Here is a 19044-nt window from a genome sequence, read left to right as displayed (position 1 = left end):
TTTATGCAGAATTTGAAGAATTTTGCTCTTTCCTCACCACACATCTCTGCAGACAAATACAATGCCCACATACATGTATATAATGTAATACAGTAGGGAATCGTTACAGTGAACTGGAGAGGATGGGCTCTATCTAAGGAATGGGCTGAGAGAGAATTAGCTGCAGCTTATTAGTGTCATACAGAAATGTGGGCTTTGTCTAGAGAAGCTAGAAATCTAGATTGTTATGTACTGGTTGGCCCTAATTGAAATTCAAACAAACAACACTTTTTTTTTTTAAGATTTATTTTTATTTTATTTATTTATTTGAGAGAGAGAGAATGAGGAGAGAGAGTATGAGAAGGGAGAAGTCAGAGGGAGAAGCAGACATCCTGCTGAGCAGGGAGCCCGATGTGAGACTCGATCCCAGGACTCCAGGATCATGACCTAAGCCGAAGGCAGCTGCTTAACCAACTGAGCCACCCAGGTGTCCTGACAAACAATACTTCGTAAGCAAAAAAATACAGAGGGTCTCTCTGTATGAACACTAATCCATATGTATGAATACCTACCACATACCTCATATTGAATGTAATATCCAAATATCAGTTAAACTGTGCGCACATCATCAGGAAGCTCACAATATACCGTGGGAGACAGAGAAGCAAACAATTATCGTACAAGCTGGGAAACGCCAGGCTTTAGGTTCTGTGAAGCAGTGCTTTGTTTTACTGTGGTATTACCACCATCAGAGTAGTACTTGGCACAGGGCAGCTATTGGAAAAAATATTTACTGAACTAACGAAACATATTCATGATGACTATATTCAGAAAATATGAGGTTCTGGGGTCAAAGAGGAAGATGGGGGTGTAGACTGAATGTAAAAGCAGGAACGGAGGCTTCATAGATCTGCAAAGAACTCCGCGCTGCATTTTCCCCGTGTTAATTTCTAACCCATATCCAGTGTTAAATGCAGGCATATGGTCAGGTCCAGAAGGCAGGAGAATACATTGCTGCATCTGCTTTCATTCGGTATGAAACTCAGACTAGAGCCAAATGGATGGCCTGTGGGCTTATTTATTTCTACTTCTTTACAGAAGTAAAGATGTTCCCTATGTTGCTTGTATAATCTTAGAAACAAAGGCTGTGAGGACTGCTTCGCCATAACCAAAAGTGGTATGGGAACCAATCAACAAAAGCAGTCCCAAGAAAACCCCCCAAAATAGCAAGCTGAACTAGGGAATCCCAAAACAGTCTGTTTAGAAGCTGTCTACAAAGAAGCACCCAAATTCATTTTATTAAATATTTACTGAATGCTTTTATTTTCAGTGTATTTTATTATATGTTCATTTACTGCTAACTAATGTACTTTATATGGCACCTGTGATACAGTAATAATAAAACCAGTCACTGCTCACTATGAGTTTCCTAATTTATTAGGCAAAGGGTCTATTCAATCAGCAATTTAAAACAGTGTGATGAAAGCAATGATAATGTAAAAACAATAGTAACTGGCAATGATTGAACACTAATTCATCTCTAACACTTTACATATATTATCTCAATTAGTTCTTAAAATATTTTATTTATTCATTTGAGAGAGACAGAGAGAGAGAGCATGAGCAGAGAGGAGAGGCAGAGGGAGAGGGAGAAGCAGACTCCCTGCTGAGCTGGAAGCCCGAAAGGGAGACATGTAGTCATCTGAGTCACACCCAGGCACCCTTAAAACACCACTTTGATTTAACAAGCTCGTCAGGTGATTCTGATGTATGATAAAGTTTGAGAAGGGCCGGTCTAAAATTACAGTTCAGTAAGTAGCAGGATCAGGTTTTGACCCAAGTATTTTTTATCTTTACATACTAGGTCATAAAGGAGAAAGGCTTAAGCCAGTCTGAGACTGGAGATGGTGTGGGGAGCTAGGGAAAATTTCCAGAAAGAAGTAACATCTTATCTTGAAACTGGTAGATGAAGAGTCAGCCAGTTGAAGATAGAGAAGAGGGGAAAGGGAAAAACAAAGCATTCGACGTAGAAAAACCATTTCTGGGACACGTTTCAGTAGGTCTGTAACAAAATTTGAGGAGAGCAAATGATGCTGATGGCATGAGTCAGATCTCGAAGGATACTGAATAAGGTTGTTGCAAGCAAAAAGTATCCATAATCAGATTGTCATAGAAGAAATACACAGACGCGAAAGTAGAAGTCCAAATGGCCACAAGGTAAAGGGACATCATGCAAGGGAAATGAGGGAAAGTAGGCTCTAAGATTCTGAGAGCTTTTTTGAGTGGGCCTTTATTTTTCATTCATTCCGTAAATATTTGTTGAGTTCTGCCATATATACTATACTATCTGGTTATACAAATGTGACTTATTCTCCTCCCCACCAAAGAGCTAACTGTTTACAGTGGGTAAGAGGATGTAGATAATTAGCTAAAACTGTAGATAGAATTAACGAAGAGCAATGGATGAAGAACAAACAAAAGATTCAGAGGACAAAGAGGCAACTATGATTCCAGATCCGGAGAGTTGAGAGGAAATCATCTAAGGTGGCTGATCTTTGGAGGATGTACAAAAGTAAAACCAAATAAAAGAAGAAGCAAGGACTCAGGGGAATAGGTGTGCCCTTACAGACTCACTGACTTCAGACAAGAAGTAATGGGGGTAGAGACACTACAGAGCTCAGGGAGAAGGAGACACTTTTAAAGCACTGAGGTCAGCTTGTGGAGCTGAGAAATTTAGACTTTATCCTGTGGGCAATGTTAAAATGAGCCCTCTAAATTAATATCGGAGAAAGGCTGAAATCAGGCCATCCTTTCCTAAGAGGCGTTTTCTATTTTACTTTTATTTGAATATCACTCAAGTGAGGTGTCAAACCCAAAGCTCTGAAAAAAGATTTCTCCTTGAAGAAAGGTAAACTGCCTGTAAGGTGCTTCTAACTCAAGTACCTTCAAGTATCACATTTAAATGTTCGATAAATATTTAATCATCTTTTCATACTCCCGTAAGCTTTTATTAACTTTCTGACTCTAATAAAACAAAGACAGGACTCATTTGGGTAGAGAAAGTTGGAGAACTAATATAAGTCCACTTTCTCTCTGTCTCTCTCTCTCTCTCTCTCTCTTTTTTTTTTCCAAGATTTTATTTATTTGAGAGAAGGAGAGAGGGAGAAGTAGACTCCCCACTGAGCGGAGAGACCAATGTGGGGCTCCATCCTGGGATCCCGGGATCATGACCTGAGGCCAAGGCAGACGTCTAGACGACAGAACCACCCAGGCGCCCCATAAGTCCAGTCTCTTTCTTGTGAGTTTAAATTTCCATCACCAACTCCGCACCCTATCATCCTGTCCCCCCTGCATGCATGAAATCCGGGGAAGAATTCAGGCATGAGTTCAGGAAAGCTGTTTGGGACACCAGAACTAAATCTCACATTTTCATCTTTGTTTTCAAAGTAGGCTTTTCAGATGGCTCTCTAGATAAAAGTGCTGGAAGCATTGTCTTGTCCACATCTTAATTCTTTTCGTTCCCGGGCTCAAGTAGTCCCAAAGAAGCTGCTAATCTTTTTCATCCATAGAAGGCCAGGAATTAGAAGGTTTTTCCGAAAAAACACATGCTCGCACAGCAATGATAGAAAATGGATTGTTCATGTTCTAAAAATATTTTGAGACTGCCTTTTCCCCCCTCTCAACTGAAATCTGGTCTACTTCTTAATATGTAGCATCTTTATGTTTTCAGCAATTAAACAACAGAGAAAAACCCGTCTAAAATGGTGCTGAAAGACATGATATGTATAAAAGCCTCCTATGTTTTGGCTAAAATTGAAGAGACCCATTTGTACAGTGATGAAATCAAGAAGGAAACTATAGGTGTATTAATAACTAGGATTTACTGAGCACTCACTGTGTGTCATGCACATTTCTAATCTTTTAACATGTAACTACTCATTTGATCTTACAACAGACTTAGGAGGTTGACACCAGTTATCTGAAGCACTCAAAGGATAAATCATTCAGCTAATAAGTGTTAGAATCAGGGTGTAATTTATCCAGCTTCAGCGTTCTTGTTCTGAATAATTACATTACAGTGTTACACCAAAGGAAGAAAAGTACAGGGCTGGATTATTCCTGAGCATGTTTTCCTCTATGCTGTTACACCGCTGCTGCCTGGGCTTGGGGCCTTAGTTTACATACATTACACACAAGCAATATGTTTTTTCTATTTTCAACATAGGGCTCACCAGCAGTGACATACACACCCACACTCATCCTCTAAATTTCCAGCAATGTTGGGAAAGGGGCATGGGGATTTCCAGTGGAAGACTGGAGGAAAACTGAGAGGCAGGAACTCTGGCTCTGCTGCGGTCTGAATGTTTATGTCCCACCTCACCCTCCATATTCATATGTTGAAATCCTCATGGTCAATGTGATGATGGTATTTGGAGGTAGGGCCTTTGGGAGGTGCTTAGGTCGTAAGGGTGGAACTCTCATGGATGGGATTAGTGCCCTTACCAAAAGAGACCTAGAGTGCTCCCCAGCCCTTTCTGCCTAGCAAGTATACAAGTCTGCAGCCTAGAAGAGGGTCCTCACCTGGCCACGAGGGCACAAGCCTGACCTCAGACTTCTAGGCTCCAGGAACTGTGAGAAATAAATTTCTGTTGTTTATAAGCTACCCAGTATGTGTTTTGTTATAGTAGCTCCAATGGACTAAGACAGGCTTCAACCCATTTTGAAGGGAAACGGGAGAGGCTCTAGAAGTCTTCCTCCTTCCCTCTGATTGTATCCTTGACACCTACCAGAGAGCGTGCCAGAGCAGGGGCTGGCAATAGCACCCAGAGAGCTTGCTCATGACCACATTCTCCATCTCTCCCTTACAAGGGGGAAGCAGGATCCCAAGCTTTATACAAAGACATGATCTTGGGGGCCAAAGGGAATGAGGGTGAAGGAGACAGGCTAGGATAATCAGGTCATGCCGTTCTGTGCAAAATCGTCCCGCAGCTGGTCGTCTCATTCAGAATCAGAGCCACACTTTACGAAGGCCTAGGAGACCTTGATCACACACTGCATTTATCCTGGTAATGTCTTCTAAAGATTGTATCAGGCTTCAACCCAGACCAATTAAAACAGATTCTGGGGTTAGGCCCAAGTATTTTTTCAGAATTTGCAGGGTGAGCACAATGTACTCTGAGAACCACTGCTCTCCTGCCTGACTAGTCTGCCACCCCCCACCTCCAACAAGCTCTTGTGCCTCATCTGTCACCACATGCACCCCCGCTTTCCTTGTGCTCGTGTCACAGACACCCTTGTGGTTCCTCAGACATGCCAAGTGTGCTCCAAATAGGGGCCTTTGCTCTGCCCGCAACATTTTTCCTTCCTATGCTCCCGTACCCACCCCTGCAAATTCTTCAGCGTCCCTAACCAGAGACCTTCCCCAACCATTTCATAGAAGATAACAGATAACACCATATAAAATACCCCTCTACTCTCTTGCTCCATGCACTGGTTGTCTTCTAACCTTGCTTTATTTTCTCCATAGCTCCTTTTGCCTCTGACTTGCGTATTTGATTCATGTCTAATCCTCACTCTGGAACGTGAGCTCTACCCACAAAGGAACTCTGTGTTCTTTGTTAGAGGTCCACCTGGTACCAGGTCGTTGCTCAGACAGCATCACCTGAATGAAGAAATGACCACTTTGACCTTACTTCTTACACAGATTTGTTTTTCGAAGCATTGTAACCCAAGCACTTGGTAGAAGGTCAAAAAAATAAATAGAAGTCCATTTAAAGATTGTAAAAATAAAAATGTCTCACTGTTTTCTATAGAAAAAGTCAGAAGAGCAAAAAATGAATGTGCTGAAAGTATTTACAGTGTGACATATGATATATTTTCACTGTGCTCTAATTCTTTTCTTGATTTTTTACCAATCCCATTTTCCCCAGTGTCAAAAATTAAGATTCTGGGTCTCAAAATCATTTTGGAAAGGATATCTGGTACCAACACTCTGATGGGCTGTCGGCTTTTGTGGCTTCTACTCATCAGCTCCTCTCACACAGTTTCTCCTCTGTCCCTGGCCATGAAGGTGTCCAGAGCCTGGGCTTCTCTTCCTGCCTTCAAGCCCAGGTCACCAGGACTCTTCTCCAACTTGTTTTCTAAAGTGCTCTCTCTCTGCTCTCAGTCATGGAGGGACCAAGTCAGTGACTGGCTCAACTCTTTCACTTTCCCTAGCCTTGGAAAAACATCAGTGTGATTATTCTGATGGGAACAAAGTTCCTTTCCCTGTCATCTCACTCACTAAGGGTCTACAAAAAAATAGTCCGGAAATTATGGGTATAAAGGCAAGTAACCTTTGGGCCCCAACTACTGTCTGTTATATATTAGACTTAACACCTTTTTTTAGTGATTAAGGCTTTCCACCGTAAGAGTCTTCACAAAACTGGTATTTGTCCCCTCCTAATAGGCAGGCCATTTGCAATATGCCCCATTAAGAGGCAGAGTCTATTTCTGTGCCTCTTCAAACAGGGCTGGCCCTTTCACTTGCTTTCAACAATAAAATGTGGTGGGAGTAAAGTGTGGTAGCAGAGGTGACATGCTAGTTCTGACACTACCCTCAAGGATCTGGCACACTTGTGCTCACTCTCTCTTGGACACAGTCTGCCTCATATGACAAGTCTAGGATAGCCTGCTAGGTAGAAAGAGTCACATGGCCTAGTTACTCCCACTGTCCTAAACAACAGCCAGCAAACTTCCAGATACAGAGACTTGATTGTCAGCTGTCACTGACCAAAAATCAATGCAGGGACCCAATTAAGACCAAAAATAATCCATATAGAGGACCACAGAATTAAGTAAATAGATAATTATTGTTTTAAGCCACTAAATTGTGGGATGGTTTGTTACACAGCTAAAGCTGATACATTTACCAAATATTTATCATCATTGGAATTAAAAAAGCCCCAGTTGATATTTATAGGGAAAAAAAATCTCCTATTCAAAATTCCAGAAAAGCAAAAGATTCATGTAAAAGATCAAGAAAAAGAGTTGAAGGGGGTTCTCAAACATAGGAAAAAAATAAAGTTCAATATATTTTCCATGTTTCTATTTTTCTCCTGCCTTTGTCAGTATTCCATAAAATATTTTTTTAAATAAAACTGAGCTTTAAATAAATTATTATAAAGGCTCACCTTCTAGTTACAGATTGTAGATGTTTCTTTTAATAAAAGTAGGTGTTCAGTTAGCACCAAAGGTGTGATATGAGTTAAGAGCTAATAAAGTTCATTCTAACAGTCAGGCTTATTACAGGGTCTGGCTCAGCACATTTTTGAAGTTAACACACTTGAACTTAGCTTTTATTCTTCCTTTTCAGGAAGAAGTGATATACACACATTTACAGTGTTTCCCTAGATCTAGGTTTCTTATTTATATGTCAGTTCCATCTTTAGTTTATCAAATTTCGATTGTCCTTTTGTTTCTGTGAATTTCCCAGGCAGAGGAAGAAAAATAACTTTAATTTTACAAGACTTTCTATTTATGTTTCAGAAGTGAAACATAAAGAATTTAAAGGAAGTTGTACCCAGGAAATCCTCAACTGTAATGTAGGATTAGATTTTTCAAATTTCTACTGATCGTTAGTTAAGAAGACCCAACTTTGGAAAAGGACAGAATGGCATTAGTGTTTTTATGCTGGAACTCACTTTCCATGATTAGTACAGTGAAATTCAGGTAAGCCAAAAACTTGAACAGCAAAATATTCAACTTCACCCCAGAAAATGTAAGAGATCTTAAAGACCATAGGATATCAGAGAGAGAAAAAAGAAAGAGAAAAGGAAAATGGAGGCTCTTCTCATTAATGGGTTGTTGTTATACTATAGGACCAGAGGAAGTGACATAGTGAGGAAGCTGGAGTTGAAGTTGTAATAGTTGGGTCTTATAAATTATTTGTGAAGAATATCTCTTTAAAGTTAGGACCCAAAAAGGAGCACCTGACTGGCTTAGTTGGGAGAGCACTCAACCATTAATCTCAGGGTCATGAGTTCAGGCCCCAAGTTAGGCATGGAACGAATAACTGCCTGCTTTCTATTGTGTGCTTCATACCATATGATCAAAACATGATCCTCAGGGAGAATTAGTCTCAGTATTCTCCAAACTACTCTAGGACCCTCAAGGGGCTCAAGGTTATTGGCAAAAGAGTTTCTAATACAAGAAATTCTCATGTCATTGTAGAAACCCTCCTTTGGAGTAGTGTATAGGTGTTTTTTTTTTTTTTAATTTATTAATTAATTTATTTATTTGTCAGAGAGAGAGAGAGAGGAGTGAGAGTGAGCACAAGCAGACAGAGTGGCAGGCAGAGGGAGAAGCAGGCTCCCTGCCGAGCAAGGAGCCTGATGCGGGACTCGATCCCAGGACGCTGGGATCATGACCTGAGCCAAAGGCAGCTGCTTAACCAACTGAGCCACCCAGGCGTCCCAGTAGTGTATAGGTTTTTAGTGGGTTTCCCAAATTACTGATAATAAACGGATCCCAAAGTAAGACCATATTGCTTTAAAAAACCAAAGACAACATAATAAGTGTTTCTCTGTTATTTGTGTCATGCAAATAACATGCAAATGCCTCAGAAAGTTTCACACAAGCAACGGGGAAGCTCTCTCAGTTAGACTTACTTCTTTAAGTCTGAAAACCTGGTTAATGAATTTTGAAATAATTGTTAAAAATTATTTTATGGGGGCGCTTGGGTGGCTCAGTGGGTTAAAGCCTCTGCCTTCGGCTCAGGTCATGATCTCAGGGTCCTGGGATCTAGCTCCGCATCCAGCTTTCTGCTCAGCCAGGAGCCTGCTTCTGCCCTCTCTCTCTGCCTGCCTCTCTGCCTACTTGTGATCTCTGTCTGTCAAATAAATGAATAAAATCTTTTAAAAAAATTATTTTATGCCTTAGACCCTTTATCTGCAATAAATATATCCTCACTATGCTATGAATGTTATGAGCAAATACAGAGCTTTCTATTCCTTTCTAATTTGCTCTAGTTAATGAACTGAGTTCTAAGTGCCATTGCATTTAGCAACTAAAATGCATTTAGAAAATTATCGCTGGCCAGCGATAGCAGTGCCTTCTGGCCTTTTTCTACCCTGAACCAAAGTAGGAAAAAATACACTGCAGCCAGTATTTATAAGCTGAAATGATGATCTGTCCAGTCTTTTTTATATTGTGTCTCAACAAGCTTCAACCTTATTAATATAGAAGTTTTTGTATTAAGTTCAGAATCTTGGAAGAAATATGCTTAAAATACCATTGGCGTGCCAGGATGCTGAGGGGTGAGTACTTAGGTACTTTAAAATGATTCTTTATACATTTATACACACATTAAAGATATTTTGTGATAAAATTTTAAAGGTCAGAGTACTCAATCATTTCTGAAATGTACTGAAAAGAAGTAGATGTTAGTTTCTGGAATAATTCCTAGACTAGGTTAAAAAGTTATAGTCCGTAGTTGTGCTTTAAAATTTTTGGAATTGTTGCCAATTTTTAAAATGTGGACAATTTACATTCTAAAAATCAAGATTTCCAGCTTCACTTGAAAAATGGGAAGACCTGATTAATGTTAGGTCCTGATTATGGCATGACATCCTTGGGTTGGAACTAAATATTGAGACATACAATATTGAGTTTGCCCCATCAGTCTTACACAAAGAGGTTCCTTCATTTATATAATCGGTTGGCCCCTAGTGACAGTAAAATGTTCAAACTCTGCCCTGGACTGCTAAGGTCACGTATGTGGAAGGTACTAAGAAAACCAATCTTTCACTCAGCACCCTACAGGAATCCTTTGTATACTACCTAGTCTCTGCCGGTGCTTTTCCAGAAGCTTGTTCCCACATGAGGCAGGGAAGCCAATCCCTTTACACATGGCTCTAATGGATAAAATGTCTGTATTTCGATCCCAAATCCACTTAGAGTTAAAAATGACTCACAGTGGGGCACTTGGGTGGCTCAGACAGTTGGGTGTCCAACTCTTGATCTCAGATATGGTCTTGATCTCAGGGTCATGAGTTCAAGCCCTGTGTTGGGCCCCATGCTGGGCGTGGAGACTACTTAAAAAAAAACTTAAAGTGATTCAAATAATAAATCTATCTTATCTTCTGGATGCCTGGGTGGCTCAGTTGTTAAGATTCCGCCTTCAGCTCAGGTCATGATCCCAGGATCCTGGGATTGAGTCCCACATCAGGCTCCCCGCTGATCAGGCAGCCTGCTTTTCCCACTCCTACTCCCCCAGCTTGTGTTCCCTCTCTGTCAAACAAATAAATAAAATCTTTTAAAAAAAGTCTATCTTTTCTTCTATATTAAATCCCTCCAAACATTGGAAGAGAGCAATCACATGTCAAGTATTTTCTTCTTCAGCCCATACATACATATATATACACATATGGCAATTTCTTCTTCTTCAGGATTTTTGTATACATCCACACTCCCCAGTTTTATAAGCATTTATTATATGACATGGTCTCATATCTAGCTTTGGGTCGACTAAACTCCCTAAGCCTCTTTTTGAGTAAATAGCTATGAATATATTTCTGTATATATTTTGTATATACACAAAATGTATTTGTGTACATTTTTAAAAATCACATCATAGGACATCACATTTATTCATATTAAATTTCATCTTATTAATATGGGTTTTTTAGCACTCTCTTATGTTAACATCATTTTGATTTTTTGTTCTGTCTTTGCCTGTATCTTTCTTGGATTGTCACTAAGGAGGTTTCTGCTCAGTTTTTTTTTTTTTTTTTTTTTTTTGCTTAGACATTCTTTAGTGTATAATAGGTGTTTACTAGAAACATAATTGAAATTACTTGAAAACAAATTCCATAAGAAGGAAGGCTGAGTTAAATTCCTGTAACGAATTTATGAAAACATTGATGAATAAACCATGACAATCACAATCCTATAGTCTCTATCATATACCAAGTAAGTAAAAATCATGAATAAAGTATGATTATAGAATATTTTCTCTGTAAATCTTAAATGGATTGGAAAAAAAAATCTGTTTCCATGGTTAATTTCAGTAATAATCAACTATTCCTGAGAAACTGACTCTTTTCTGTTTTTAAAAATAGAGAAAGTTGGGGAAGAAGTAGTTTTTTTTCCTTCAAATTGATATCATTTAATTAATTAATTTAATTTAATTTAATTTTTTTCAGTGTTCCAAAATTCATTGTTTATGCACCACACCCAGCGCTCCACACAATACGTGCCCTCCATAGTAATTGGTTTAATTAAAAAAATTACATAGTATATTTAAAATGGCAAAGAACTGAACCCAAGCTTTTAAAATGAAATAACACATCCATGGAGTGTATTTTATTTGTACATGTACGTTCCCATTCACCGAACAAATGAGTATGAGTCTGTGCACATGTCTGCGTGTATATGTGAATATCTGTATACATGTCTTGGAGCATGCATGTGTATATACGTATGTGTGCTTGGTCCTGGAAGGCATTTCAGCATATCGTAAACACTGCTCAGTGAATTCTAAAACATAAGGCCAAACAGAATCTCTGTAACTTCTATCTATAGATCAAACACATAACCTGAAATCTATTATAGATATCACTAGAGAACACGTTTATTGAAATCTTACAATCTGATTTTACTTCATATTAAGAGGTACCATAATGTCCTTTGGAAGTGTATTGTATTGACCAAATGAGTCAGTCCATTTCAAAGTAATTTTGGAATAAATGGACAATCACTAAACTTCTGAAATTCTAATTTGAACAAAAAGAAGTACCATCTTCTAGGGTAAATGAATTTGCTTAGTCCCTTGATATAATGCTCAAGAATATACACATGTATACACGCATCTTTTTTAGACATGAGAGCAACTTAACAGCTATGCATATAGTAGTGCCTTTATAAATAATAAATAAGTACCTGATGGGAATACACACATGAATATAAAAGCATGAGATACAAGTGGGATAAAAATAAAATATTCCATATATTAAGGAAGTTATGGAAAGTAATCACAGATGAATCAGGTTCATTTCCTAAGGTATTATATTTTAAAGAAAATTTGCCATTTACATTGTTAATCAAATAGAATATGGGGCTAATAAAATATGAAGCTATCACTTTCTCCCTATTTAAATATGCTTGAAGGCAAAGATACAAATATAGATGCAGTAACACTGGAAACTAAAGTTAACAGTCAAGCATTTTCCAGAATCAAGAAAAATTTCCCTTAATAGCAGTATTAATGGAATTCAATGAAGAAACATAATGTATCTTTTTTTTTTAAAGATTTTATTTATTTATTAGAGAGGAAGCATGAGCATGAGTGGTGGGGGCAGTGGGGGAGGGAGAAGACAAGTCTTTGCAGGCAGAGAGAGACTAGCAAGCAGGCTCCCTGCTGAGCAGAGAGCCCGATGCGGGGCCTGATCCCAGGGCCCTGAGATCATGACCTGAGCCAAAGGCAGAGGCTTTAACCCACTGAGCCACCCAGGAGCCCCAACATAATGTATCTTATACATAACCTTTACTGTCTGAAACAGTAGAAATGGAAACACAGACCAATCGAAACCAGACACCCCTAATTCTTAAAAGGTTAAACACGAATTTACCATATGACTCAGCAATTCCACTTTTAGGTAAATACCCAAGAGGAATGAAAACCTACATTCACATAAGGATTTACACAAGAATATTCTAGAAGCATTATTAGATATATAATAGAATATATATAGAAGAATATAATAGAAGCATTATTCCTAATAGCTCAAAATTGGGAACAACCCAAATGTGCATCTACTGGTGAATGGATAAATATGGATAAATAAAATATGGTATCCATATAATACTATACTATTCAGCAATTTTAAAAAGAAGGAATGAACTACTGATATATGACATGACATGGATGAGCCTCAAAAACACTATGTTAGGTGAAAGAAACTAGACATAATAGACACATACTGTATGATTCCACTTATATGAAATGTCCAGAAAAGGCAAATCAATAGGTAGAAGAAGTAGATTAGTTGTTGCCTGGAGTAGCAAGAAGGAGGGAAGAAATGGGGATTAACAGTAAGTAGGCATGATGGATCTTAAAAGGTAATGAAAATGTTCTAAAATTAATTTATTGTAGTAATTGCATGCCATGGAAAATTTACTCAGAGATCACTGAAGTGTATAGCTGGAGAGAGTTAAGTATATGACATGCAAAATGTGGCTCAATACAGTTATCAAAAAGCAAACCACTTGGGCAGCCAACTCTTCTATATCCCAGCCCTACTTTCTCTAATACATGCATAAATATTGCACAGATACTGTTTTATCGTGTATCTGGAGAAAGGGCCTGGCTGATTTGCAATCAGCAGCTCTCAGGTTATTAGAACTCCAATTCTCCAGTACAAATAGGAGCCACGCAGGGAAGGAGCTAGAAGATTAATTGTGCAATGAATCATGAGATAGGTTCTTTTCCAATCCAGGGCTGCATGGGTAGAACCATAGGCAGAAAAGCCTTGGGAACACCCAAATTGGGGTTTGTTGGTTTTCACACACTACAGATAAAAAAAAGAATATTTTTCTAAGATTCAACTTTTCCCCATAGTCAGCATGCCTGAGTGCTGCAGTAGTAGACTTTCTCATATTCCTTCCGAACAGGCCAGAACTAGATAAATGTCTACTGGCCATCAAACGTTGGATTGGAGCTGTGTGTATAAAGTTGTGAGATAGCTTTGGATCTGAAAGCAAGCAATGAGATGGACTACGAACTAGTTACACAGTGAGTGTGTCTTGAGATAACACTAAATTTAAAAGGAAAGTTTGACATTCGATGGTATTTTTTTTTTAAAGAAAAAAAGTAGAAAAAGAAATAAAAGTACAATGGATAAAGGCATTTCAGTGGGGAAAGGATAGTCTTTTCAAGAAATGGTGCTGGGACCAATGGGGAGAATATGCAAAAAGATAAATTTAGATGCCTAACTCACAACATACACAAAAGTTAACTCAGAATGGATTATAGGCCTGAATGTAATCGCTAAAACTTGTAAAACTCTTAGAAAAACAGTAGAGTGATTTTCCTGTAGGTTAGGCAGAGATTTCTTAGAAGTGACACCAAAACCATATGTGATAAGAGAAAAACATTCATAAATTGGACTTCATCAAAATAAAAAACTTTTGCATTACAGAGGACATCATAAAGAAAGTGAAAGGCAAGCAACACAGAAAACATTACAAATCATACATCTAATTAAAAAAAGTATATCCAGAATATATATATAGTTTAGATTTTTTTTTTTAAGAGCTTAAGCACAATGTAGGGCTTGAACTCACCACCCTGAGATCAAGAGTTGGACGCTTAACTGACTAAGCATCCCAGGCACCCCCAGAGTAAATAGAGTTTACATTAGAACCCAGAAATAAGTAGACAAATAATCCAATTTAAGTGAAAAAAAATTTGAATAGATATTACACAAAAGAAGATATATGAATGAAAAATAAGCACAGGAAAATATGCTCAACATTATTAGGGAAACACAAATTTAAGCCACAATGACATACTGCTTAATGCTCAATAGGACAAGTATACCAAAAAAGATAAGCAATAAGGGTTGGCAAGGATGTTGATAAATTGAACCTCCTTTGCTGGTAGAATGTAAAATGGAGCAGGGGCTCCCAGGGCCGCTCTGTCAGTTAAGTGTCTGACTCTTGATCTAAGATCAGGTCTTGATCTCAGGGTTGTGATTTTAAGCCCAGTGTTAGGCACCACACTGGGGATGGAGCCTACTGAAGAAGAAGGAGGAGGAGGAGGAGAGGAAGAAAAAGAAGAAGAAGAAGAAGAAAAGAAGAAGAAGAAGACGACGACGGCGGCAATCAAATGGTACCTTACCAATTAAAAAAAAATGGTGCCACCACTTTGGAAAACAATTTGGCAATTTCTTTAAAAAGTTAAACATAAATTCATCATATACCCATAAATTTCTCTTAGATACCTACCCAAGAGAAATCAAAACATAGGTCCACAAAAACTTACATGTGAATGTTCATAGAGGCATTATTCATAAAAATGGGAAAAAAGTAATATCCATCAACTGAAGAATGGATAAACTAAAATGTGATATATAAATATAGCTACATATATATATGTGTGTGTGTGTGTGTGTGTATACTTTTTTACATATATATACACACATAATCAAATGTTATTTGGAAATAAAAAGGAATGAAGTACGATATAAAACATTATTCTCAGTGAAAGAAGCCAGATGCAAAAGGCCAAAAATTGTACGATTATAATTGTATGACATAGTCAGAAAATATAAAGTTATAGATTTAGAAAACAGATTAGTGCTTGACTGGGGTTAAGAGTGAGAATAGGAGGTGACTGCAAGGGAGCATGATAAAGTTTATAAAATTGTATTGTGGGGAAGGTTGCACAACTCTGTACACTTACTAAAAGTCATTAAACTGTATACTTAAAATAAATTCATGGTATGTAAATTATATCCCAATAAATCTGTATACAATAAAATGTATTGGGTAAACTAAGAAAAATGTATTCAGCTAAAGAGAAAGGGAAAAAATACATATGTTTGAAAACTACTCTGGAAAACAGAAGGCAACTTTAAAAATATTGTTTTCTCTTTTTTTTAAAGATTTTATTTATTTATTTGACAGAGATACAGCAAGAGAGGGAACACAAGCAGAGGGAGTGGGAGAGGGAGCAGGGAGCCTGATGTGGGGCTCGATGCAGGACTTGATCTCAGGACCCTGGGATCATGACCTGAGCGGAAGGCAGACACTTAATGACTGAGCCACCCAGGTGCCCCAAAATACAGCGTTCTTAATGAGATAATGAACATGGCCCCTATGAACTAAAAACAGAAGGTCATAGACGAGATTAAGATCTGAAGACTAGGAAGCTGTTGGGAATAAGAAAACTCAGAGGACACTAAACTTCAGTGCAAGAATTAGGGAGTCCCTGGGTAGCTCTGCTGGTTAAGCATCTGCCTTTGGCTCAAGCCATGATCCCAGCATCCTGGGGTCAAGTCCCATATCTGGCTCCCTGTCTCTCTGCTCAGTGGAAAGCCTGCTTCTCCCTCTCCCTCTCCCTGACACTGCTCCGCAACCACCCCGCCCCCATGCTCTATCTCAAATAAATAAATAAAATATTTCAAAAAAGAATACGTGTATGTATTTGCACATGTAACCTTGAATTTAATATAGGAATTAAATTTTGCACTGGAGTCTTCAAAGACCACGTCTGACACAGCAGAAAATTAACTCAATGATATTGAGAACAAACTTGAGAATTTGTCCAAGAACACAGGTGAAAAGGACCAAAAAAAAAAAAAAAAAAAAAGGTGAAAGGATGAGAAGTAGTAGGGGGTACGAAGTGAAGAAAATAGAGCATGTGTGGTTGTCAAGCCTATACTCAAGAAAGCTTCTCTGAGATAATTAACAAATAAGTATTCATTTTCAGATCTACATTTTTGTACGTATAAACAAAGACCATTGCCTAGATATGTCCTGATGATATTTTTGAACTGGTTATTCTCCTTAGTTATGCAGACTCATTCTTGCCCCTTCTCTGTCCTACTCTGTGTTTCAGGAGGCTTACCTCTGCATACTTTTTCACATATGCTACCTTTCCTGCCAGTTGCCTTCTAGTTGGGTTTGGCCAATTGAAGTCACTGGCAGAAATGCTGAGGGATGGGAGGAGAGTCTAAGGCACTTCTCCTCACTCCCTCACTTCTTCTTTTTTCTTTTCTTTTAACTGTTCTTTTATTTTTTTAATTTCTTTTTAAAATTAACATATAATGTATTATTGGTTTCAGAGGTACAGGTCTGTGATTCACCAGTCTTATATAATACCCAGTTCTCATTATATCACATGCCCTCCTTAATGTCCATCACCCAGTTACCCCATCCCTCCACCCCTCTCCCCTCCAGCAACCCTCAGTACTCCCTCACTTTTTCAACACTGTATCTGAGCAGTAGCAAAGATACATCCAGATGACAGTTCCCCCTCAGTGGACCGTCCTCCACAGTCCCAGGAACAGCGTCTTTATATCTAGGGGTAGGGAGGGTTGCCAGTCTTCTCTGAATGCCTGACCAGCCCAAATTAAGAGTATGTTCTGTGAATCCTGCCCAACCACTGTGAATAATCTTAAATATATGATCTATCTAGGTGACTTTCCTTTCCTACTAGAGGACCATGATTGATACAAAGGGTAAAGAAAAATATCCATAACTATGTAGAGATAATATAATCTGACCTACAAAGGAATCAAAATCAGGCCAATCTCATATTTCTCCACTGAAAAACAAATGCCAGAAGATAATGGAACAGAATATATAATGTGAAAAGAAAAAAATTTCATTTGCTAATGCCATTCTGCCATTTCTGTGTGAAGTCAGCCACATGCTATTTTCAAAAATGCAAAGGGTCAAGAAATAGAACATCTACAAATTTTTCCTGTAAAAAAGAAAGTCAAGATCATTATCTAATCAAATTAAAGACTATTTAAAACTGAGGTTTCAAAAATGTAGTTGTGGTTCAAAATCACTGATAGTGTAAGTATTGAAACTAGAAGTATATTGTTTGAATTACATATGAAGCAAAAGATATTCTTTAAATCGAAACTATATACTATAACGGTAAGTAATAGTAAAAATCTTAGTTTATAATCCTATGTTAAATTAACAAAGACCAAACAGTAATCCAAGAAAGAATTCTTAATTCCTTGTTTTATTCTTGAGTTTGATGATTAGAAAAATTGAGAATCATAAATGTATTACCGAAAAAACCCTTAAAGTCAATACTAGTAGAATTAAAAATAGAGTAATTACCTTTCAAATCATTGCAGAACATATTTATTCTATTTTAAATATAGCCATACCTCTAAAAGAAGTGAATCTGATAGCTGTATTTTATCCTCAAAAAGCAATACTTTCCATAAAACAGACCCTCCTAAATACAGACAGATGGTTATCATTTGATCAAGTTCTATGAAAATATTTTCTTCCATATGCAAGGAGGCAGTAGATACAATTACATACCAACATATAAGTCACTCATTATGCCCTTGAATACAATAATTGGGCTGTCTAATTATTTCTGCTATTATTCAAGGTTCCTGGCCAACATAATGGTAAGAACATTTATTTTGTGAAGGAAAGGAAAAAATAATGTAGTTAATTTTATTAACCACTTACCACCATGATTAATTGGCTAGACAAATTGGAAATAACTGAACTAGCCAGCAGATGAATATAGAATACTTTGAATTTTTAATTTCAAGCACTTCTGAGTTGAATCACACTGAATATAAATGGCCCCATTAAGTGAAATATACAAGTATAAAATGGAAAATGTCAGGAGAGAAGCTAAATGACATCTTTAAATGTCATTTTCAAATGTCATTTACCATCTGGATAAAGATCAGTTTAACTGACCCTGAAATGTAAAAATGGAATTAGAATGGAGACATCAAATAAGTGATTGCATTTCCATTAAAATGCAATGAAGTCTAAAATCTTCAAGATATAACTGAATTTTCAATTTAGAAAAGACTTCTTAATATACGGTGAAATTGCTCGTTATATTTACTCAGATGTAACACAAGTATTGGAAAACAAAGGAATCAAGTAAATTCTAATTTAAGAGCTAAAGATGAGCTCCCCTGATAGCAATCACATCTTCCTAAACACCTCTTCTCTTGCCCAAGCATTTACAGTTTTTGTATATATAACAGTCTTTCTGTGAATTAAATAGAAATATGGTTCCTAAATTCGGAGAGCACAAAGTTATCTTTGGAGTCACTAAAAGGCACAAAACAATCTAAAGTATCTTGTACTTGAATACAATAGCCCTTCTCTCTCTGCTAAGATGTTTCTCTTTGAGAAATATATTTATAGAGCAGCAGAGGTAGGAGAGACATTCACCCAGAAAAATCAGCGGTCCACCCTATTGGGGAGTGCGGGGACAGACAGTCTAGCTGCAGGGTCTGCATGTCCCTTCAAACCTCTGCCGAGGTGACGTGCTGGATGGTGAAGTGGTTGGGACTAAGCACA

General features: G+C 37.8%; 1 protein-coding gene across 1 annotated transcript in view; it reads right to left on the bottom strand.

Moving 5' to 3' along the window:
* The window catches only part of MTCL3 (MTCL family member 3), a gene marked incomplete at both ends in the record, with an annotated part of 41849 nt that overhangs the window by 9307 nt on the left and 13498 nt on the right, over positions 1-19044 (bottom strand). The gene's annotated exons all lie outside the window — the stretch shown is intronic.

The sequence above is a fragment of the Martes martes genome (assembly GCF_963455335.1).
Source record: "Martes martes genome assembly, chromosome: 6".
Lineage (NCBI taxonomy): Eukaryota > Metazoa > Chordata > Mammalia > Carnivora > Mustelidae > Martes > Martes martes.
This window is presented reverse-complemented; position numbering and strand designations above follow the sequence as displayed.